This window comes from Bactrocera neohumeralis, unplaced genomic scaffold, assembly GCF_024586455.1.
Source record: "Bactrocera neohumeralis isolate Rockhampton unplaced genomic scaffold, APGP_CSIRO_Bneo_wtdbg2-racon-allhic-juicebox.fasta_v2 cluster09, whole genome shotgun sequence".
NCBI classification, from domain to species: Eukaryota; Metazoa; Arthropoda; class Insecta; order Diptera; family Tephritidae; genus Bactrocera; species Bactrocera neohumeralis.
Genome location: NW_026089622.1, coordinates 8,297,525 through 8,319,839, shown reverse-complemented (window position 1 = coordinate 8,319,839; position 22,315 = coordinate 8,297,525). Strand labels below are relative to the sequence as shown.

The 22,315-nt window shown below is 33.9% G+C and overlaps 1 protein-coding gene and 1 pseudogene across 1 annotated transcript in view; one reads left to right on the top strand and one right to left on the bottom strand.

Annotated features, from left to right (window-relative positions):
- LOC126764482 (uncharacterized) overlaps positions 1-22,315 on the bottom strand; it is a 47,112-nt gene that overhangs the window by 14,253 nt on the left and 10,544 nt on the right. The gene's annotated exons all lie outside the window — the stretch shown is intronic.
- On the top strand, positions 4,556-6,707 carry LOC126764589 (uncharacterized; annotated as a pseudogene).

The following is a 22,315-nucleotide window of genomic DNA, read 5'->3' as shown; positions in this document are numbered from 1 at the left end:
CATTTTGCCCGTGCGGGCACGAGTGCACATTTTGAGGGCTAGGTGAGGGGATCGTCGCGGGAATTAAAGTTTACACTTTATTATTTTATAAAAAAATATATTTTTAGTTCCGTAGAGCGATCTTTATTTAATCACTTAATGAACAGAAAAAAAGATGTTGTATACAAGCGGGTGCTTGTGTTTATACAAAAAACTTAGCTTCAAAGTAATATGTTTATCAGTTGTAGTTTTGTGGTTTCTATTCTATTGTGGAAAAGTACTGAAGTGGAAAAGTACTGATGTGGATGACAATTAGTTTAGTTATTTGGATAGTGTTATCTTATAGTAAGTGATGTCAGCTTACTGCTAGGCAGATATATATGTGTGGTAGCTATTATCAGTTGGGTTCAGTGTAAGTCATGTATTAACTCCCCCCTCCTTTATTGAAAAGATCTCCTGATCTTTTTATACGCTTGTGATTGCATCTTTCTTTAGGAGATGTTCCAATCCGTGAGCCTTCAGTATTTGTTCATACCTTTTTTGTTGATTTTCTTTAAGTTTTAGAGTTTTACATTTCAATATGGCATAATACAATTTAAAACTTAAGTATATTGTTGTAGCTAGTATACATATAATTATTAGGGTTACAAATATGCTTTGTATTGGGTGTTCTTCGTATGGTATAATAAATTTATGTAGTTTTTCAATGTTATTAAATTTATATTTTGAGTTTGATTCTAATATATCTAGGATTTTAATATTATTTTCTTCTTGTGACAGGATATATTTTTTTATTTCCTCGTTTTGATTGTGAAATGTTATATTATTTAATTTTATATTTTCTTTAAACTGCACTAGGTATGTTCCTGTGATAGTTTCATTATTTATTTTATTTTTACCATTTATTAAAATATTTCCTTCATTTATTTCAATTATTTCTTCATTTGATTCTTCTTTTACATTTCATTGTGCTTTGAGGTTTAATAACATTGTTATTGTACAAGTATCTGTTTTAGTTTCTTGGCATATAAATTTTGATAAAATATTTTTACAATTGTTAATTCTTTTTATTTCGTTTTTATATTTAGATACTTTATTGTCTAATTATAACTTCCCATGTCGATATGCTATTGGTGTAATATCATATGTTTCACATTTTTGTTTAATTATAGGGTATTTATATATAATAATAAATGTGTTATTAATTCTACAAGTGTGTATATCCGAATATTCCATTATATTTATTACAGGAATGTCTGAATTCTCTAATTTAATAATTTTTTCTATATCTTCCGTGTTTAACGATGCAGAGTAAAAGTTTTTATTTTTAGCGAAATTGATTGTTAAAGTTAAGTCTTCAAGTTCTTTGAGTATTTCTTGTAGCATTACTTGTTGATGAATTGTTTTATAATTAAAGGATTCCAACAGTTTTTCGAAGTGAGTGTTGATTAACCTCTGTTTATTATTATTTTTTACTATATCATTAATTTGTTGTTTTATTTTTATCATATCGTCATGATCTGGTACGCCTGTTATAAAACTAAGTGCTGATCCTAAGAAATTTATGCTCCTTTTCTTTCTTCTAATTATTAACTGATTTTTTAACACTTCTATTCTGTTGACTAAGGCTATGTCCCTATGTAATTCCGGAGAGTTTTTAGCTAATGTTGAGAGTGTGTCATAATGTTCTAAAATTTTTGTTAAGTTTATCATGTGATATAAGTAATCTGATTCATTATAAATGTATGACGGATATGTCTCGGTTAAAATAAACTTTTTATTTTCCACATTAGTTATTTGGTATTGTAGTGATTTGTTCACTAGAATTATTAATATTATTATCGGGTAGTACATTTCGTATGTTATCTTTGTGAATTAGTTTATTTTTCGTTGTAAGCACCGTATTTTCTTTATTTTCTTGTACTATGTGTTTAATATATCTTTTGTTATATTTTTGTCTTCTACTACTTTTCTCATAAATTATTTGTCCTGGTTTAAAATCTTTTTGGCTTCTTTTTTTATTATGGTATTCTAACATACGTTCTTGTTTTTTTTCTATATAATTTTTCACTTTTTCGTTAATTTCCTTTTGATTTAAAAATAAGTCTACTGGTTTTTCCTTTATCACCTAATGAATAGTCCTGTTATATTCCTTGACTGCTGAGAATATTTCTTCTTCCATAGTTGTAGTTCTGTCGTTAGCTAAAGTCCTCGCGATTTCTAATATCGTTGAATGTAACCTTTCTACTTGCGCGTTGGAAGTTGAATGATTATTTGCTGTCTTTTCGTGTTTAATTTGTAATTTATTTAATAATGCGGTTGTGCCTATGCCGACGAATATGCTTTCATTATCGGTCATGAGTTCGGTACAGTTCGGAAAAATTTGTGATAACACTTCTTCTATTATTTCATGAAAATGTAGTTTACTTCCTAATTTACGAAAATATGCGTATTTAGTAAATCTATCTATAGAAGAGAGATAACTTTTGCCATTTATATAAAATATGTCCATTTGTACTGATGTGCCTGGAGTATTTGGTACTGGGCTTTTTCCTAATAATTGTTTAATTGGTTTCCTTTCATATTTATTCTCCATGCAGTTGACACAATTTTTCACTATCTTTTCTGTGTCTCGTTTTAGTGTTGGCCAATAACAAGTTTCTAATATTTCTTTATAGTTGTTTAGAGCGTTTCTGTGTGCTCTCTTGTGTGTAAAGTCTAATATATTTTCCCTATCTTTTTGTTCTATTATATCGTGTAGTTTATTTTGTGTAAATACTTTGTAGTAGGTTGAAAATATGTTTGCTATCTTTTCTTTGTGTTTATGCCACGTCTCTAAGTCAGTGTGGAATGCTGTTACTATTTTAGGTTTCATTATTTGTTTTAATGTTTGAATCATATATTCTTCAGTGTTATATTTTATTTCGAATCGTTCGTGTTGCGGAAATATAGTTGTTGCTGTTTTTTCGTTTGTTTGTGACGGTGTTAAAATAATTTGGGTTTGAAATGAATTTAATGGTTTTGCTATCATTTTTATGTTTCTTGGTGCGGATGATTCAGCTGAGTGCATTGACGTATCTGACATTATGTTTATTTGTCGTGATAAAGCGTCTGCTACAATATTTTCATGCCCTGGTTTGTATTTTAGCTTGGCACCGTATTCCTCTATCAAATTTTTCCATCTCTTTAATTTAGTATTCGGGTTTTTTTCTGATATGGAAAATATTAAAGACTGATGGTCTGTGTATATAGTTAGGTCTGCTATTCCGTATAAATAATTTCTAAATTTCTGTAATGCCCAAATTATGGCTAACATTTCCTTTTCATTTGTAGAATAATTTTGTTCCGTTTTCGTCAATGTTCTTGATATGAATGATATAGGATTTCTTCCTTGGCTTAGTACTGCTCCTATTGCGTAGTTACTAGCATCTGTGGTTAAGTCAAATCCTTTATTAAAATCTGGTTGATATAGTTCAACTTTTTCTTTTAATTTATTTTTTATTTCATTTATAGCATTTAGTGCTTCTTTATCTAATTGTAACTTTACGTTTTTACTTTTATTTTTTGAAATATTTCCGTTTTCTCCTCTTAGGTAAATTGTTAATGGCTTTCATATATGTGCGAAGTTCTTCACGAATTTCCTATAATAGGAGGCTAGTCCTAAAAATGATCGTAATTCCTTTAGTGTTTCAGGAATTTTATATCTATTTATTGCGTCTGTCTTACTAGGGTCCATGGTGATTCTTCCGTTATGGATTATGTGTCCCAGAAATTCAGTTGTTGTTTGAAAAAAATTTGATTTTTCTTCCGAAATCTACATATTTGCGGAGTGTAGTGTTTGTACTATATTTGTAACATCTTTGATATGTTGCTCTGGGTCAGCAGAGTAGAACAAGACGTCGTCGATATAGACATATGCACACTTCCCAATATATGTTCGGAGAATATCATCCACACATCTCTGAAATGTTGCCGGAGCGTTCTTTAATCCAAACGGTAATCGAAGGAACTCATATTTAGCTCCATTTACCGAGAAGGCTGTTTTTTCCCTATCTTCTGGTTTAATTAATATTTGGTGGAATCCAGATTCCAAATCTAGTCCTTTCTTTGAAACTGTCCATATTGGTGAGTTGTATGGACTCTTGCTTTCTTCAATAATGTTGTTTTTTAATAATTTTTCTATTTCTTGCTTTACGAAATCTTGGTCTGCATAAGGGTATGGATATTGACGAACCCAGACTGGCTCTTTAGTCTCTGTCCTAATTTCTGCTTGTATCGTTGTTGTACACGGTAATATCTCATTATTATAATTATTCTTCATTAGCTCGTGTATTTCTTTTTCATAGGTTTTATTCCCTATCGTATAATTAATTTTTTCTTGATTCCTATTCTGTAGAGTACTCTCCTGTTCAAATGATGCCGAGTAGTCAAATAGATCTATTCTAGCTTTCATTTTACGTAAGGGTGCGAACAGAGTGGCCGCTTGTTGCCGAGCCGAGCCGACTGACGCTTATTGCGAGAACCAATGCGAGAAAACTGGTATTATACAAATTAGTACAAATAAGCGCGAACAGGTCATAGTGGGCGCCGAGCTGGTCAGACCGCAAAGCTGGTTGAATGCGAGAAAACAGTTTCAAAGCGTATTCCAGCGCCGACAACATTGTTTATTCTGCGAAAAGCTAGTTTTGGACATAAAATTCTTTGGAAAAAGTGAAATCATGAAAATCATATGCTGTCATTCATCATTTAATGGCATTCTTGTTGAACTTTTCTTGAGTACAGTCGTGTGTTTTGGTTTATTTAAAATGAATGTAGAACAATTAATAAGTGAAGTTTTTTCTCGGCCGGCTTTGTGGGATCAGAAAAATAAATGTTATCATAACCGTGTTTTAGTGGAAAAGCTATGGATGTCCGTTGCTTCAGAAATGAAAATACCAAGTAAGTTACATTGAAATTTATTATATTTTATTCATGCATACGAAATTACAAAATTTATCTCTTATTAATATACCATTTTTGACACTTGTTTTATTGAATTCTTTTATGATTTTTCCAAAATGTTCTTTTTGCACTTCTTCCTTTAAATTTTCATCTAATCCTTCTAAATCAATAATTATGTTGTGTAGAAGGCATATACATTTTACAATGAGTTCAGCGAACAAAGGATCCGTTTCAATGGGTTTCCATAATATTCTGAACCTTGCACTTAATAACCCAAAGGCGCATTCAATGCACTTTCTAGCTCTTGAAAGCCGGGCATTAAAATATTCATGGTCTTCCGTTATCTCCTTTCGGCTATACGGCCTTAACAAACATTCTAAAAGGGGATAAGCCTCATCCCCAAGAAATACATATGGCACAAATTCTTCACTGTTTGGCAGACATGTATTTCCTGGTACAGGTAGTTCTCCACTTTTTAAAAGATTAAAGATTTTGGAAGAGCTAAAAGTGCCACCATCACTTTGCTTTCCGTATCCACCAACTTCAACCGCAATAAATTTGCAGTTGGCATCGGCAATACCTTGCAACACAATAGAAAAAAAGTGTTTATAATTATAATACATGTTTATAATTATAACACTTGATTCGTATGTGCTTCCCGTCGATAGCACCAATACAATTTGGGAAGTTCCATAGCTTCCAGTATTGCTTTGCAATTTCTTGAAAACATTGTTCGTTTGGCTGCGGCATATGTATAGTAAACATATTATCCCATAGAACTTGGGTTGTCTCCTTAACAATAGCTCCTACTGTTGACTTGCCTAGCCGAAACGAAAAAGCTAGTGAGGCAAATGATGCTCCAGTTGCCAGAAATCTAAATAAGAAAGTTAAAACAAAAATTGTTATTTAAATTTATATTATATTATTTGTATAATTTTTTGTATTTTATTGTTTAAATTCATGTATGCATATAATTTTTATCATATTTTAATTATATGGTTTTATTTGATTTTGCAGAGGAAGACTTAAAAAAAATGGAAGTATTTACGCGATCAATTTCGATGTGAAGTACGCAAAATTCCAACTCCACAATCGGGGGATGCCGCATCACAAATTACTTCGAGTTGGCCTTATTTCAATTCTCTACTGTTTTTAAAGGACCAAATGAAATACAGAAATTTAAGTGGTAATTTAAAAGCGTCAAGTGTAAAAGCTATCCAAGAAGAGGTTGAATATGAAGAAGAAATTGAAGATATTATCAACACTTCACAAGTCGAAGAAACAAGAGATCTGTGCGACAATGACGAGTTCAGCTGTGAAGTTCCATCGAAAAAAAAATACCTCTAACAGCACTGCCCAATTGTTGGAAATTGAAAAAAGAAAATTGGCACTGCTGGAAAATAAAAATGGAAAAAAAGACTGTATTGGATGAAGATGAAGCATTTTTTGTAACTCTTTTGCCGCATATTCGGAAGTTGGACCCAGAGAATAAATTTCTGTGTCGAATGGAAATGCAAAATGTACTTTATAAATACGTGTATGCAAAAGTTAAAAATATGCCCACACTGTCCAATGAAACTTCAAGATACGCGCCTTTGTCTTCACCAATCAGCATTTCTTCTGAAAGCTACCAGATAAATTCTTTAGACCTTAGCACAACTCCTTGTTTTCAACCGATCTCATTTACCACAGTTGAAAGTACAAATATACCACCAACTTCATCATCATTGGTTCCAGACCAAAATACAATGGAAACTGTAATTTATTCATCTTTAAATTCATCTTAATTAATTTATATTATTTATTTTTAATTTTTTTGTTTAATTTTTCTTTTTATTTATAAAAAAAATGTATTCATGAATTTAATACGATATAAAATGAATTTAATACAATAAATACAAATATATAAAACATAAAAAATTTCTTACCTGAAAGTTACTATCAAGCGTTCACATGGACATATTGGTACTTTAATAAAATTACTCCACTTCTTTTTTAATTTATCACCAATATTTTCGAGAATATAGTCGAAAGTTTCAATACTCATTCGAGTATATACTTTAAACTTGGCAGGATATTTTCTTAAATCACTATATAAGTGATGAAATTCTCCAAATTCACTTCGTTTATCATTTATTGGATGTTTTCCAAATGATTTTTTATTGATAAAATACTTTAAAACAGTAGCCGAAGCTAAATACTCATCATCTGACGAATCCATATCTTTTCACTTCAATTTCACAAACACGAATGAACAACAAACCCAAATGCATACATAAAACACAAATAATAGATAAAATATCAGCGCTGATTCTCGCATCCACTATGCACACTCAAACTTGTTTCTCGCATGAACAAGTTCTCGCAATAAGCGTCAGTCGGCTCGGCTCGGCAACAAGCGGCCACTCTGTTCGCACCCTAAGGCGTTGCGTTGCACTTCTTTTGATAGAGCTTCTATCACAAATTCATTTTTGTGTGACATTTCTATCTTGGATAATACTCCGTTGAGTGCTTGATTCAGGTGATCGTAGTATATGTGGAGAGGTTTTTCCCCTTGTCGTATTCTCATCATATCTTCCTCGAGTACATAGAGTGGGCGTTGATCTGCATAAGAGTCGTCTAGGGGGTCTATGATTTCATCGAAGTTTAGCTTTGTGTTGTTGTTGATGAGGATTTGTGCAGCTCGTCCTGTGATCTTTCCTCTGAGAAGGATGAGGGCTTCAGTGTAAATGTTTCGTCCACGAAATATTTTCACATTATTCATTAGAGTTATTGCTAGTTTTCTCCAATTTCTGTATTCGTGAAAATCTCCACTAAACACTGTTATTGCTGATTTGAAGAGTCCTAAGTCGACTTCTTTGGGATTAGTGTATGTACAGATTTCATCCTAGGCTTCTATTATTGGTGTATTACCTATTTCAGCTTCGGCGAATTTTTACCCCACAGCCAACTTCCGGCACGTGTCTTAAGAATAGTTAACATTCAAATTCCCGGAATTAATTGCAATATTGGTTGTGCCAATTTTTATGCAACGGAAATCAATAATATTGCATTATTGCAGAAATATTAACTTTCCAAAGAATAGCTTGCGCAAAGCGCAAGCTGAAACAATATTGCTATTGCAGCAGTCTGCTCAGTACAATAAACTGGTGATGCAAATAATTAAGTGCATAGCCCTAGCTTTAATATAAATATAAGTACTTGTAAACTAGATCAGTTGGGCAGTTGTTAATTTAAACTCAATAAACGCGGAATCGCTGTCCGCCTAAAACTAAAATTGTATTTTTTTTCGCTCTCACGAAAGTGATTGCGTAACTGGCGCCCGAGCTAAATACAAAACGTAAAGTTTTGTATAATATACCGCGTAAAGCGTGAAATCAAAAAAAAAAAAAAAACATTTGTTACGCGTAAAGCATAGAACGTCGTATACCTAAAAGTACCGGTAGTGCGCGAGTGGCAAAATCTGTGTAAAATCAAGAGTGAAAATACGTAAAAACGTTAACTTTGTGCTGTGACCTTTAAGTGATAAGCTAGTGACAGTGTGCTAGTGCCACCCTGCAGCAAATTACCCAAAACTGAAGAAAAACCGTTTCATCAGTTGTGAAGGCCCGACTCTACTCGTCGCCCTTAGTATATATAACCCTATATCTGACTCTTTTAGTTTTAGGACTTACAAACAACCGTTATGTGAACAAAACTATAATACTCTCTCTCTCTCTCTTAGCAACATTGTTGCGAGAGTATAAAAAAATTTTGTAACGCGTAAAGCATAGAACGCGCGAGTGGTAAAATCTGTGGTAAAATCAAGTGAAATACAGTAAAAACGTTAACTTTGTGCTGTGACCTTTAAGTGATAAACTAGTGACAGTGTGCTAGTGCTACCCTGCAGCAAATTACCCAAAACTGAAGAAGCAAAAAACCGCAGTTGTGAAGGCCCCTTAGTAGCTTCGGCAAAAAGGTGGTATTATGTACCAGCCTACACTCTAGGAAAAAAAAAAAAATTAAAACTGATAGTTAAAATAACGAAGATAACTAATTAAATTTATCGTCACCATAAAAAAAAAAAAAAAAAAAAAAAAAAAAAAAAAAAAGCCTGAAAAGCGACAAGCAAAGTAACAATATAAACAATTAAAATACATTCTAAAACAAACCATTTAAAGCTAAAAAAGGCTTCAAAATCAAACTCCTAAGGGAAACAGTGAGAAAAAATTAGTACAATAAAAAGTACTAAAATCACCTATAGCCAACAATTGTACTATCCCCAGCGACTACAACCGTTATATCTATACCAAGAATTGCATCAATCAACATCTCAAGAGGACACCAGCCCTGAGAAGAACATCAGCATCCAGGAAGCAGGATCAATATTAAAGTAAGAAAAATTTTAAAGTAACAATATTATATTAACAATTATAAGATGGCAAATCCAGACAATCTTGTTCGCCCCTCAATTCTCCAAAATAATGCAACACCTACTCCTCAGGCGGCGCGAAACGCTCAATTGAGCATTGACGACTTAACGACTCTCATAGGAAACATAGCAACAGACATTTTTAGGCAACAAGGACCACAAATAGTACAGTCAGCTCTTAACCCAAATGCTAGTTTGTCTTTAGCAACTGACCAAACTATAGAAGAAACCCACAGGACAAATTTAATAGACTTAGATAGGATACCCGACGTCGTTAAATGTTTGAAAGAATTTTCCGGTCACGCAGGCGAATTTAATTCATGGAGGAAAAGCGTAGATCGGATCCTAAAAATATACGAACCCCTAAGAGGAACCCCAAAGTATTACGGTATTCTTAGCGTGGTTAGGAATAAAATAGTGGGCAACGCAGACATGGCGCTAGAATCTTATAACACGCCTCTCGACTGGTCTGCTATAACAAAATGTCTTTCCATGCATTACGCCGACAAACGCGACCTGTCCACACTAGAATACCAAATGACCACTCTTATACAGGGACGAAATACAGTCGCAGAATTTTACCAGCTAGTTTACAAACATCTGTCCTTAATTTTAGATAAAGTAGGTTGTCTCGAAATGAGTAATGAATCCTTGCGGATGATGACACAATCCTACAGGGACAGAGCATTAGATACCTTCATAAGAGGGCTGAATGGCGACCTCCCAAGGCTGCTAGGAATAAGGGAACCTGTTGACCTGCCCCAGGCCCTTCACCTATGTCTTAAGTTGGACAACCAAAATTTCCGCACGACTCATGCGCATACCTTAAAAAGAACGTACCAAAATAATCAAACCTTTTCAAGAAGGTACCCAATACAAGCTCAAAGGCAAGAGTTTTACCCTCAATTGGCACATATGCCACAAATATACCAATTGGACAGGCAACAACCGCCTGTACAAATCCCAAATATAAACGCTCCCCCCAGGCCACCTAAGCCTCAACCAAGGCCAGAGCCTATGGAAGTTGACCAGAGTATACACTCGCGTAGAATTAATTATATGAATAGGTCACATCGGAACCAACTCCAAGGCAAGAGACCGCCATCGGTCACTAATTATCAGCCAAACAAAAATCAGAGGACTTTCCACATAGATACAACGGCGGTCGAGCAAAGCGAAGATGGAAGTGTTCAATACGGGGAACCAAGTGACATCCATTTTTTAGCATGAGTAGCTCTTCGCTCCCTTATTTCGAAGTGAAGACGGAGAGCGGTAACATTCTGAAGTTTTTAGTCGATACAGGATCTTCTAAAAATTATGTTAAGCCCGAATTAGTAAAAAAACGCATAGAAAACGAGAGTCCCTTCTATGCTAGATCTATTATTGGTGATATAAAAATCAGCGAGCATACATACGTGAAACTTTTCAAAATCGAGGATAAAATAAGATTTTATCTAATGCCTTCATTGAAAACATTTGATGGTATTTTAGGGAACGATACGCTTAGAGCACTAAAAGCAATAATACACACCGACAAAAATTATATGGTATTAAGAAACGGTTTTACTGTTAGCCTTAAACAGCTTCCTTCGCAAAGTGTCAACGTTATTAACATAAAAGAAGAAAATTTGTCTCCTAAACAGAGAGATGTTATGAGAAAAATCGTGAATACACATCCCAAGCTCTTCTCCGAGCCCGACGAGAAACTTACTTATACGACTAAAGTCGTTGGACAAATCCGGACTATCAATGACTCTCCTGTTTACACGAGATTCTATCCCTATCCAGCATCATTAAAAAGTGAGGTAGAATCGCAAGTAGAAAAACTTTTAAAGGATGGTATTATAAGACCCTCTAGGTCACCGTACAACTCCCCTGTGTGGATTGTACCTAAGAAAGCAGATTCAGCGGGAAACAAACAGTACCGCATGGTCATAGATTTTAGGAAACTAAATGCTGTCACAACCGCGGACAGATATCCAATACCTGAGATATCAGAAGTTATATCTCAACTGGGAAACAGCAATTTCTTTACTGTTCTCGACTTAAAAAGTGGTTTTCACCAGATTCCACTAAAAAAATCTGATATAGAGAAAACTGCATTCTCTATTAACAATGGCAAATATGAGTTTACAAGGTTACCATTTGGCTTAAAAAACGCCCCATCTATCTTCCAACGAGCGCTGGATGATATACTCCGAGAACACATTGGAAAATGTTGTTATGTCTATATCGACGACATCATCATTTTTAGTAAAACCCAAGAAGAACACTTTAATCACATAAAAATAATATTTAAAACCTTGGAAGAAGCCAACATGAAGGTCCAGTTGGACAAGTGTAATTTTTTTTAAAAAAGAAGCAGAATTTCTTGGCTACGTTATCACCCCGGATGGAGTAAAAACCAATCCTGCAAAAGTTGCGGCAATTGACAAATTCCCACAGCCCACAACTTTGAAAGATCTTCGTAGTTTCCTCGGTATGTCAGGATACTACCGAAAGTTTATCAAGGATTATGCGAAATTAGCGAAACCCCTAACAACCCTTTTAAGAGGGGAAGAGGGTAGAATTTCAAAAACAAATCCTCGCAAGTAAAAATAAATTTGAGCAAAGAAGCGATACAAGCCTTTAATAATATCAAGCGCTCACTTACTTCAAAGGATGTTGTACTCGCATACCCCGATTACAATAAAAAATTTGAGCTGGTAACAGATGCTTCCAATTTCGCTATTGGAGCTGTTCTATCCCAAGATTCGAAGCCCCTGGCATTTATCTCAAGGACATTAAATAAAGCCGAAGAGCACTATGCAGCCAACGAAAAGGAAATGCTAGCCATAATTTGGGCTTTAAATTCATTCAGAAACTATTTGTATGGATCTGCCAAGGTCCAAATCTTTACTGATCACCAGCCGCTAACATATGCGCTGAGCAATAAAAATAATAATTCAAAAATGAAGAGGTGGAAAGCCACTTTGGAGGAATACTCATATGAACTTTTTTACAAACCGGGCAATCAAAACGTAGTGGCGGACGCATTATCGAGGATTCCACCAAATGAGGTGCACATTAACACTTTGTCTATAGCAACAAATTCGGATGATAGCTCATTCCATAATTTAATATATAGTATCGAAGCCCCTATTAACGCTTTCAAAAATCAAATCTTCTTAAAGAGATGCGAAACCTCTACTTACCAATTTAAAATAGTATTCCCAACGTATCATCGCCATATAATAACGGAACCAGAATATTCTCAAGCAAATCTGATTTCAATCCTTAAAAGATACCTCAACCCTTCGGTAATAAATTGTATTAAAACAGAAGAATCCACAATGGGGAAAATACAGGAACTATACCCCTTGCACTTTAGTAAGTATCGCATTAGATTCACTCAAGCAGAAGTCGAAGATGTAACTAGTGAACAAGAACAGGAGGAACTCATAATTAGAACACATAACAGAGCTCATAGAAACAGCAAAGAGAATAGGACACAGATTTTGGAAAAATACTACTTTCCCGGAATGGCAAATAAAATCAAGAAAATTATTAAAATATGCGCCACTTGTAAAGAGAACAAATACGAACGACACCCACCCAAACCCCAACTACAAAATACGCCCATCCCAAAATTTCCAGGACAAATAGTCCACATAGACATATTCTTGGTCGGTAAAGAACTAATTTTAACTGCTGTAGACAAATTTTCGAAATATGCAGTAGCAAAACCCATTCGGTCTAGAGCAGCAGAAGATATCAGACAACCAATGAGGGATATTCTTTTCACTTTAGTACCGGAAACAATAGTAATGGACAACGAAAAATCCTTTAACTCAGAGACACTAAATTTTATGATTGAAAATGAGTTTGGTATTGAAATACATCGAACACCCCCATATACGAGTTGTTCAAATGGACAGGTAGAGCGGTTTCACTCAACCCTTCAAGAAATAATGCGTTGCCTTCAGGTCGAAAAAACGCATCGAACATTTTATGAACTTTTAGAAAAATCGGTAAAAGAATATAATAATTCTATACACTCTACCACTGGAAGGAAACCGATAGAAATATTTTTCGGAAGACGCGTTAGTAGCGATCCCAAACTGCTAGATATTGATAGGCAAGAAATAATTAAAAAACTAAAAGACAAGCAAACCGCCGACCTTTCTTTCCATAATAAAAACAGATTGACACCGAAACAATATTCGGAAGGCGATGAGATTTTCGTAAAGATAAATCGTAGATTAGGAAATAAATTATCAGCTAGATACAAGAAAGAAATCGTAGTACAAAATTATAACACTACAGTCAAAACAAAGTCAGGGAGAATAATTCATAAAAATAATATTTTCAAGCAAACTCGGAATAATTCCCACCGATATTTTAACAGAGACAGAACTCAACTTGATTAATGACTTTGATAGCTACTCTAACATCAAAGTTTCCGTCGCCGTACAAGAACAGAATATTATCATAATCCTTAAAATTCCTAACTATTCACGAGATATCCTATCCAAAATCCTGTTCGAGCCTATCCCTAATGCCAAAAATAAAACAATCATATTGAAAAATTATGAAATACTAGTGGATAATATGAACAATATTTTTAATGTAAATGTAAAGGAAAATCTGAAACAAAATTTGAAAAAAATTGTAGATGATTGTTTAAAGAATATACTAAACTTCGAAGAAGCATACTGCGATATGCAAACCTTTGAAGAAACCGTTGTAAACGAAATTTTACCTGGTATACTAATATTTAAGAATTTCTATTCTGAAATTGTACACAATTGTAATAAAATGAAAATAAAAATTAAAGGAAATTTTCTTATTAAATTTGAGAACTGTGAAATTAGAGTAATGAATAAAACCTTTTCTAATGTAAAAATGAAAGCATTCGATCAATTTATTTTGCCAAATATGATAACAAAAATTAAATACCAAAATACATCTTTTCCAAATCTAAAGTTGAAATCTTTGTACTTAAAACAATTAAATCAAGATGATCACATTAAACTCTTAGTGAATGAAAACTATAAAACGCATATAATTAGTCTAAGCACTGATGTCGCACTAGTATTTATTATAGTACTAGTGGTATTCATAATTAAGCACAAGCACAAGCTATATGTATCACCAGTATCGCAAGGAAAAACTGAAGACGTTTCAAATTTAAAAAACGGTCCATTTTTACAAGTCGCAATATCTTAGAATATTTTACAAAAACACCGATTGGGGACAATCGATTTAAGAGGGGAAGAGTTAACACCAAAGATGTTAGTAACCCCACAGCCAACTTCCGGCACGTGTCTTAAGAATAGTTAACATTCAAATTCCCGGAATTAATTGCAATATTGGTTGTGCCAATTTTTATGCAACGGAAATCAATAATATTGCATTATTGCAGAAATTAACTTTCCAAAGAATAGCTTGCGCAAAGCGCAAGCTGAAACAATATTGCTATTGCAGCAGTCTGCTCAGTACAATAAACTGGTGATGCAAATAATTAAGTGCATAGCCCTAGCTTTAATATAAATATAAGTACTTGTAAACTAGATCAGTTGGGCAGTTGTTAATTTAAACTCAATAAACGCGGAATCGCTGTCCGCCTAAAACTAAAATTGTATTTTTTTTCGCTCTCACGAAAGTGATTGCGTAACTTATACAAGCGGGTGCTTGTATTTATACAAAAAACTTAGCTTCAAAGTAATATGTTTATCAGTTGTAGTTTTGTGGTTTCTATTCTATTGTGGAAAAGTACTGAAGTGGAAAAGTACTGATGTGGATGACAATTAGTTTAGTTATTTGGATAGTGTTATCTTATAGTAAGTGATGTCAGCTTACTGCTAGGCAGATGTATATGTGTGGTAGCTATTCTCAGTTGGGTTCAGTGTAAGTCATGTATTAACTCGGGCAAACGTGAAGGGGGAAGTGAGAGCAACGTATTGTACCACTCCATATTTACAAATGAGAGCAACGTATTTTGCCACACCATGTTTACAAATGAGAGCGCGCGCATACATACATGGGAAGTAGCACTGTGGGTAATAACTGTAAAATTGCCTAACAATTTTAAGTTTCTTTGTAACTACTATAAATTTATAAAATATAAAACAAATAACAAAAAGTATAATAAATATTTTATTTTAGCAATCATTTTTTATTATGTCTTTATAACAGCATTTAATTTGGTTTATTTGCCATAATAAATTCTATGTTTGGTTTAATCTCATTTGCTGTAGCTACGCGCATTATTGTACCAAAATTTATATCAGATAAAGTATTTCTTATTTTATGTTTGTTTAATTTCATTATTGAAAAAAATTGTTCACAAGTGTAGGTGCTTCTAAACATAGATATAATTTTCGAAGCAAAAAGTTTCAAACAAAGATATTTCTTTACACAAAGATCTTTATTAAAAGTAATTCTGTCTGAAGTTTGCGCAAACTTATTTTTATAATCTCGCAACAATGTTGCTAAGGAGAGTATTATAGTTTTGTTCACATAACGGTTGTTTGTAAGTCCTAAAACTGAAAGAGTCAGAAATAGGGTTATATATACCAAAGTGATCAGGGTGACGAGTAGAGTCGAAATCCGGATGTCTGTCTGTCCGTCCGTCCGTCTGTCCGTCCGTGCAAGCTGTAACTTGAGTAAAAATTGAGATATCATGATGAAACTTGGTACACGTATTTTATTCCATAAGAAGGTTAAGTTCGAAGATGGGCAAAATCGGCCTACTGCCACGCCCTCAATATGGCGGAAACCGAAAACCTATAAAGTGTCACAACTAAGCCATAAATAAAGATATTAAAATGAAATTTGGCACAAGGGATCGCATTACGGAGGGGCATATTTGGACGCAATTTTTTTGGAAAAGTGGGCGTGTCCCCGCCCCCTACTAAGTTTTTTGTACATATCTCGGAAACTACTATAGCTATTTCAACCAAACTCTACACAGTCGTTTTCTTCAGGCATTTCCATATACAGTTCAAAAATAGAAGAAATCGGATAATAACCACGCCCACCTCCCATACAATGGTTATGTTGAAAATCACTAAAAGTGCGTTAACCGACTAACAAAAAACGTCAGAAACACTAAATTTTACGGAAGAAATGGCAGAAGGAAGCTGCACCGAGGCTTTTTTTAAAATTGAAAATGGACGTGGCGTCGCCCAATTATGGACCAAAAACCATATCTCAGGAACTACTATACCGATTTCAATGAAATTCGATATATAATATTTTCTTAACATCCTGATGACTTGTACGAAATATGGGTGAAATCGGTTCACAAGCACGCCTTCTTCCAATATAACGCTGTTTTGAATTCCATCTGATGCCTTTTCTGTATAATACGAGTATATACATTAGAAACCAATGATGATAGCGGAATAAAACTATACAAAAATACGGTATTTGAAAAATATGTAAATGACGTATAATGAAATCTCGATTATCACTTTATCATGCGAGAGTATAAAATGTTCGGTGACACTCGAACTTAGCTCTTCCTTAATTGTTTAAAATAGTAGATCACTGCAGATCTATTAGCTCAAGCTGTAACTCCTGTGGTGCATTGCGAACATCAAAGGTAAAAGGAACTACGAAAATGTCAAAACTTTCTTGAAGTGTTTTTAATACTGTAAATCTTTCACAGAATTCAACTAATAAATTTGAAAGCTCACAACAATATTTTTCAACGTTGAGCTCTTGATTTTCACCTAATGTCCTTAGACGAGGGAAAAAATAAAAATTGCTTGCAGCGAATTGCTCTTTCCAAAGTTCAAGCTTCCTTTTAAAGCTTTTGATTGCGTCAATCATGTCGAAAATTAAATTATGCTTTCCTTGCAATATTAAATTTAAATCATTAAGGTGTTCCGTAATATCAGCTAAAAAGGCTAAATCCGCTATCCATTTTGGGTCGTGCAATATTTCGAATGATTTATTTTTGAATTTCTGTAGAATAAAATCAAAACATTATTATATATCCGTTTACGATGTACACAAAACATTACCAGAAAGTTCGAAATTGATAACCTCAAATCGTAAAATCTTGAAAGTGTTTTCCCACCACTTAACCATCGTGTTTCTGTGTAATATGGTATGTCCCCATAATCACACTCCATACTTTCAAGAAATTCTTTAAACTGACGATGATTGAGGCCATGAGATCTCACTAAATTGACACATTCAACGACAACATCCATTACATGTGTAAAAGATAACGACTTAGCACATAGGGCTTCCAGATGTACCAAGCAATGTACAGCAATGAAGTCGTTATACTTTTCTAGATTAAATTTGCTTCTAAGCCTGCCTATAAACCCGCTTTTGTGACCCGTCATTGATTTACCACCATCTGTTGCCACACTATGCACTTTGCTCCAGTCTGTGCCCTTTTCAGCAGCGCAATTCATAACGGCATTAAAAATGTCTTCTCCTGTTGTAGTTCCTTTCATAGGTATTAGGTCCAGCACTCTTCTGTGATATTGAACTCAATATCTGTGCCCCGAATGAACACAGCCAACTGTGCAATATCGTTTATATCTGTACTCTCGTCTAGAGCCAAAGATGCAGAAGTAAAGGTGGAAATTCGGTTCTTTAATTGCCGTTCACTATCACTTGCCATATCCTTTATTCTTCGTGCAATGGTTCGGCGCGATAAGCAGATTTTTTGATATTTCGGAAGATGTTCTTTAGTTAAAGTTCCAGCTGCTTCCAAAAGGCATTCTTTAATGAAATCTCCATCAGAAAATGTATGGTTACCTAACACCATTTTAAGTGCAATCGCATAACTAACATAATAGATTGCAACATTACTATCAACAGAACACTCCTAAAAGTAGAATATTACAGATAATACCATATTTGAAATGACTTAGTAACCTACAAACCTCTTCTTTAATGTTGCCTAACGACTTTAAGTTCATAAAAAAATTGGTACGGGATTCACCTGTATACCTATCATATTCTTTATGCTGCGATTCATAATGCCTTTGAATATTGTATTTTTTCATCTGAACATGTTTTTTACATAGCAGACATTGTATGCTACCAGAACTTTCCTGACAAAAATACTTTTCTTCCCATTCCACATTAAATGGATTAATTTTTCTTTTCAAATTTTGGGCACTGCTTTCTTCCTCTGATAACATTTCGGCGGATTTAAATTATAATAATTTCAGTTTCTGAACCACTGTCCTCAAACGCATATAAATACATAAATGAATCTTATGAGAGCGCCAACGTAAATAATTACCCAACAACCCTTCTTCCGCCCGCTTACCTTAGAATTTCCAAAGACTTGGGTTTTCCCCATAGAAACGACTCTGCTGATTGCAACGCAGGGTTGCCAGGCTCGAAATACTGTAGTAATTATAAAAATTGTTTTCAATATGTTCGAAATTTTTTTAAACTAACTCAAAATCAGAATCAAATGCTATTATTTATAAATATATAAACTAGTTTTACTAGTTAGATTTCAGTTTTGATATTTTATATTATGAAAAATTGTAATTGAAAAGTTATATGTGTGCAAAACTACATATGCGTATTGAGTAATGGCAACATTGTTCGCATGAAAACGAGAACAAAACGCTTGCCGCTTCTGGCGGAGGGAGGAGCGAAATACGATCTTTCTTCTAATAGCGTTTGTATTCTATTTGTGTGCTTAGCCACTCTCAATCAATAATGCCATACCGCGCAAATATATTTTTATTTGAAGATTTTTTATATTTTTGAAAATATGTGTTCCCTTTCTATAGCGCGTATTATTATTTTAATACATTTCCAGAGGCAACTTAGATTTTTAAAATTTAACAGAACAATTATAGAAAAACCTCAGTTCTTTGAATATTTTGATAAAACAACTCAGCTGAAAATATCACAAATCATATATTTATAGAAGCATTTTCATTAAATGGAACTGCAATATGTTTAAACAAAATATATAATACATACTGGTCACAAGTATATTTCTTTTATATATGCAGATATGTACATATAAAAGCCCAAAACTTGAGAAAAGTTTTCCCAATTGTAGCTAAAATGAATTTTTACAACTGGCATCACCACCATTAACTGTTCTATCTCATGTATAGTGGTGTGAACAAAATTGGAACAACTATAGGTGTTGTGAAGTTTTAAAATGTGGTGTTTTCTTATTAAATAAAATTGTTTTTAGATACAAGTATAACTTATATATTTTTTCCTAACAGTGATTAGAATTTCCCACCATGCAAAGGTAAATAAAAACAAATTTTAATGCGAAGCTCTAAACCCTGCAAATTATGTTTACCTCTTTTTGTTCACACAACTGTACAATTGCGATATGCAGTAAACTTCCGCTCTTTAATTTGTGTACAATGTCAGTATTGCCGCAACCACTCTGCGATGAACATTAAGTTACGGAGGAATGTAATTGATTTTTTTCGCAACATTTTATGCCCTTCCCTCATTAAACTGATATTCCCCTCATCTAGCCCCCGTGCGCACTTTGCTAACTTTGCGGGCTAAAAATGTGCCCATCCAAGATGTATATCAAACAAGTAAGGAAGAGCTAAGTTCAGGAGTCACCGAACATTTTATACTCTCCCATGATAAAGTGATAATCGAGATTTCACTATCCGTCATTTACATATTTTTCAAATACCGTATTTGTGTAGAGTTTTATTCCGCTATCATCATTGGTTCCTAATGTATGTATTATACAGAGAAGGTATCAGATGGAATTCAAAATAGCGTTTTATTGGAAGAAGGAGTGGTTGTAAACCGATTTCACCCATATTTCGTATATGTCATCAGGGTGTTAAGAAAATATTATATACCGAATTTCATGGAAATCGGTCTAGTAGTTCCTGAGATATGGTTTCTGGTCCATAAGTTGGCGACGCTACGCCCATTTTCAAACGACTTTATAGAGTTTGGTTGACATAGCTATAGTAGTTTCCGAGATATGTACAAAGAACTTAGTAGGGGGCGGGGCCACGCCCACTTTTCCGAAAAAATTACGTCCAAATATGCCCCTCCCTAATGCGATCCTTTGTGCCAAAATTCACTTTAATATCTTTATTTATGGCTTAGTTGTGACACTTTATAGGTTTTCGGTTTTCGCCATTTTGTGGGCGTGGCAGTGGGCGGATTTTGCCCATCTTCGAACTTAACCTTCTTGTGGAGCCAAGAAATACGTGTACCAAGTTTTATAATGATATTTCAATTTTCACTCAAGTTACAGCTTGCACGGACGGACGGACAGACAGACATCCGGATTTCAACTCTACTCGTCACCCTGATCACTTTGGTATATAGCATAACCCTATATCTGACTCTTTTAGTTTTAGGACATACAAACAACCGTTATGTGAACAAAACTATAATATACTCCTTAGCAACTTTGTTGCGAGAGTATAAAAAGTTTACGTACACTAATGATTGTTTATATAAATCAAACGTAATTACATATTTTTAGCGGTTTTTGGCCTACATTTTGTTGCTATTATTGTCCCTAGACATCGCTGTATGCTCCTCACTCAATTTCTAGTATTATTTCCGGATATTTTGACCCACTAAGTCCATGATCCAGTTTTTTGCCTTTTTTTGATGAAATTCGATGTTTTCGAATACGATTTTTCAAAAAGTTCCAGATATTTTGAATAGGATTATGGAGTTATTTTTAATTCCATAACAACCAATCTCGTACAAGATGCAAAGTGTATTTTGGGTCGGTATCCAGTTGGAAATTGATTTTTCTGCTATTGACAGCCGATTTAATTAACACACTTAAAATGTAAATTTTTTTCTTAAAATGTTCAGATACATATGCTTATCCATGTTTTCACTAATAAAATCCAAATGCCCAACTCTAGATGCAACCATACACTACTATTTAATTAATAATTTTGAAAAAGTGGGAGTAACCCCGCTCACTCCCACTTTTTAAAAATTTTTAATTAAACGAAAATTATAAATTAGCCCACAGGTGCATATGCTACTACAATCCCCTGTACTAAATTAGATTCTTATTTCTTAATTTACTGCTCAGTTGATATGTTTTCAGTTAATGACGGTTTGGAGGCGCGACAGTTGTCCGATTATGCCCATCAATGAATTCGTAACATCAAGCTTAATCAAGATATTTCAATTTTTACTATAGTTACAGCTTCCACGGACGACAGACAGCCACCCGGATTTCAACTCTTCTCGTCATCTTGATCATATGTACATATATATGTACATATAGTATGTATGAACATAGCCCCAAAGCCATCTCGCTTAGTTTAAGGTGATTCATACAACCGTTAGGTGAACTCAACTATAATATTCTGTAGCAACTGGTATAAAAACAAAATAAAGATACTAAGGGGTTACATGGGTTTTCTCAAGTAAAAAGCAGCCTTTTTCAAAAACTTTTTTCTCAGGTAAAAAAATGAAATATTGTATTTCAGTTATTTATAATAACAAACATACACTGTTAACAAAGAAATTCTGATAGTTTTGGAAAAAAAAATATTTTAAACTCGGCCATTGCGACGCCATTTCCGGTGACCCCTCGGAAAAAAGATGCGCCCGGGTTGGCAGGATAACTCCTTACATCTAAAAAAATTGGTATTTAATTTAATAAAAAAAACCAAAAATTGGATTTTTGGCAGACATTTCCTCACTTGCGTGAACTTGTACACAGGGCTCCATCCTAAAATACATATAGTACTTATACTTTGATGAATATTTGAATCTCTATACTTCTTCATACGACATGAATGACAAATGTATTTACCCATGTATGCACGAGAACTGTCAGTTCTTCCGCACCGGGCGTCGGTCGGTGTAAACTGTGCAACGGGGGACACAAAATTCAATATGTTCGGAATGGTATGAATAAACAAAAATTTTTTTATATATTATAAAAGGTAAACGTTTTCAGCGTTGTGTTAGATAGTTTGCAATTTTTTTAGAGAGTTAATTTTAACATGGAGTAAAATTTAGTCTAAA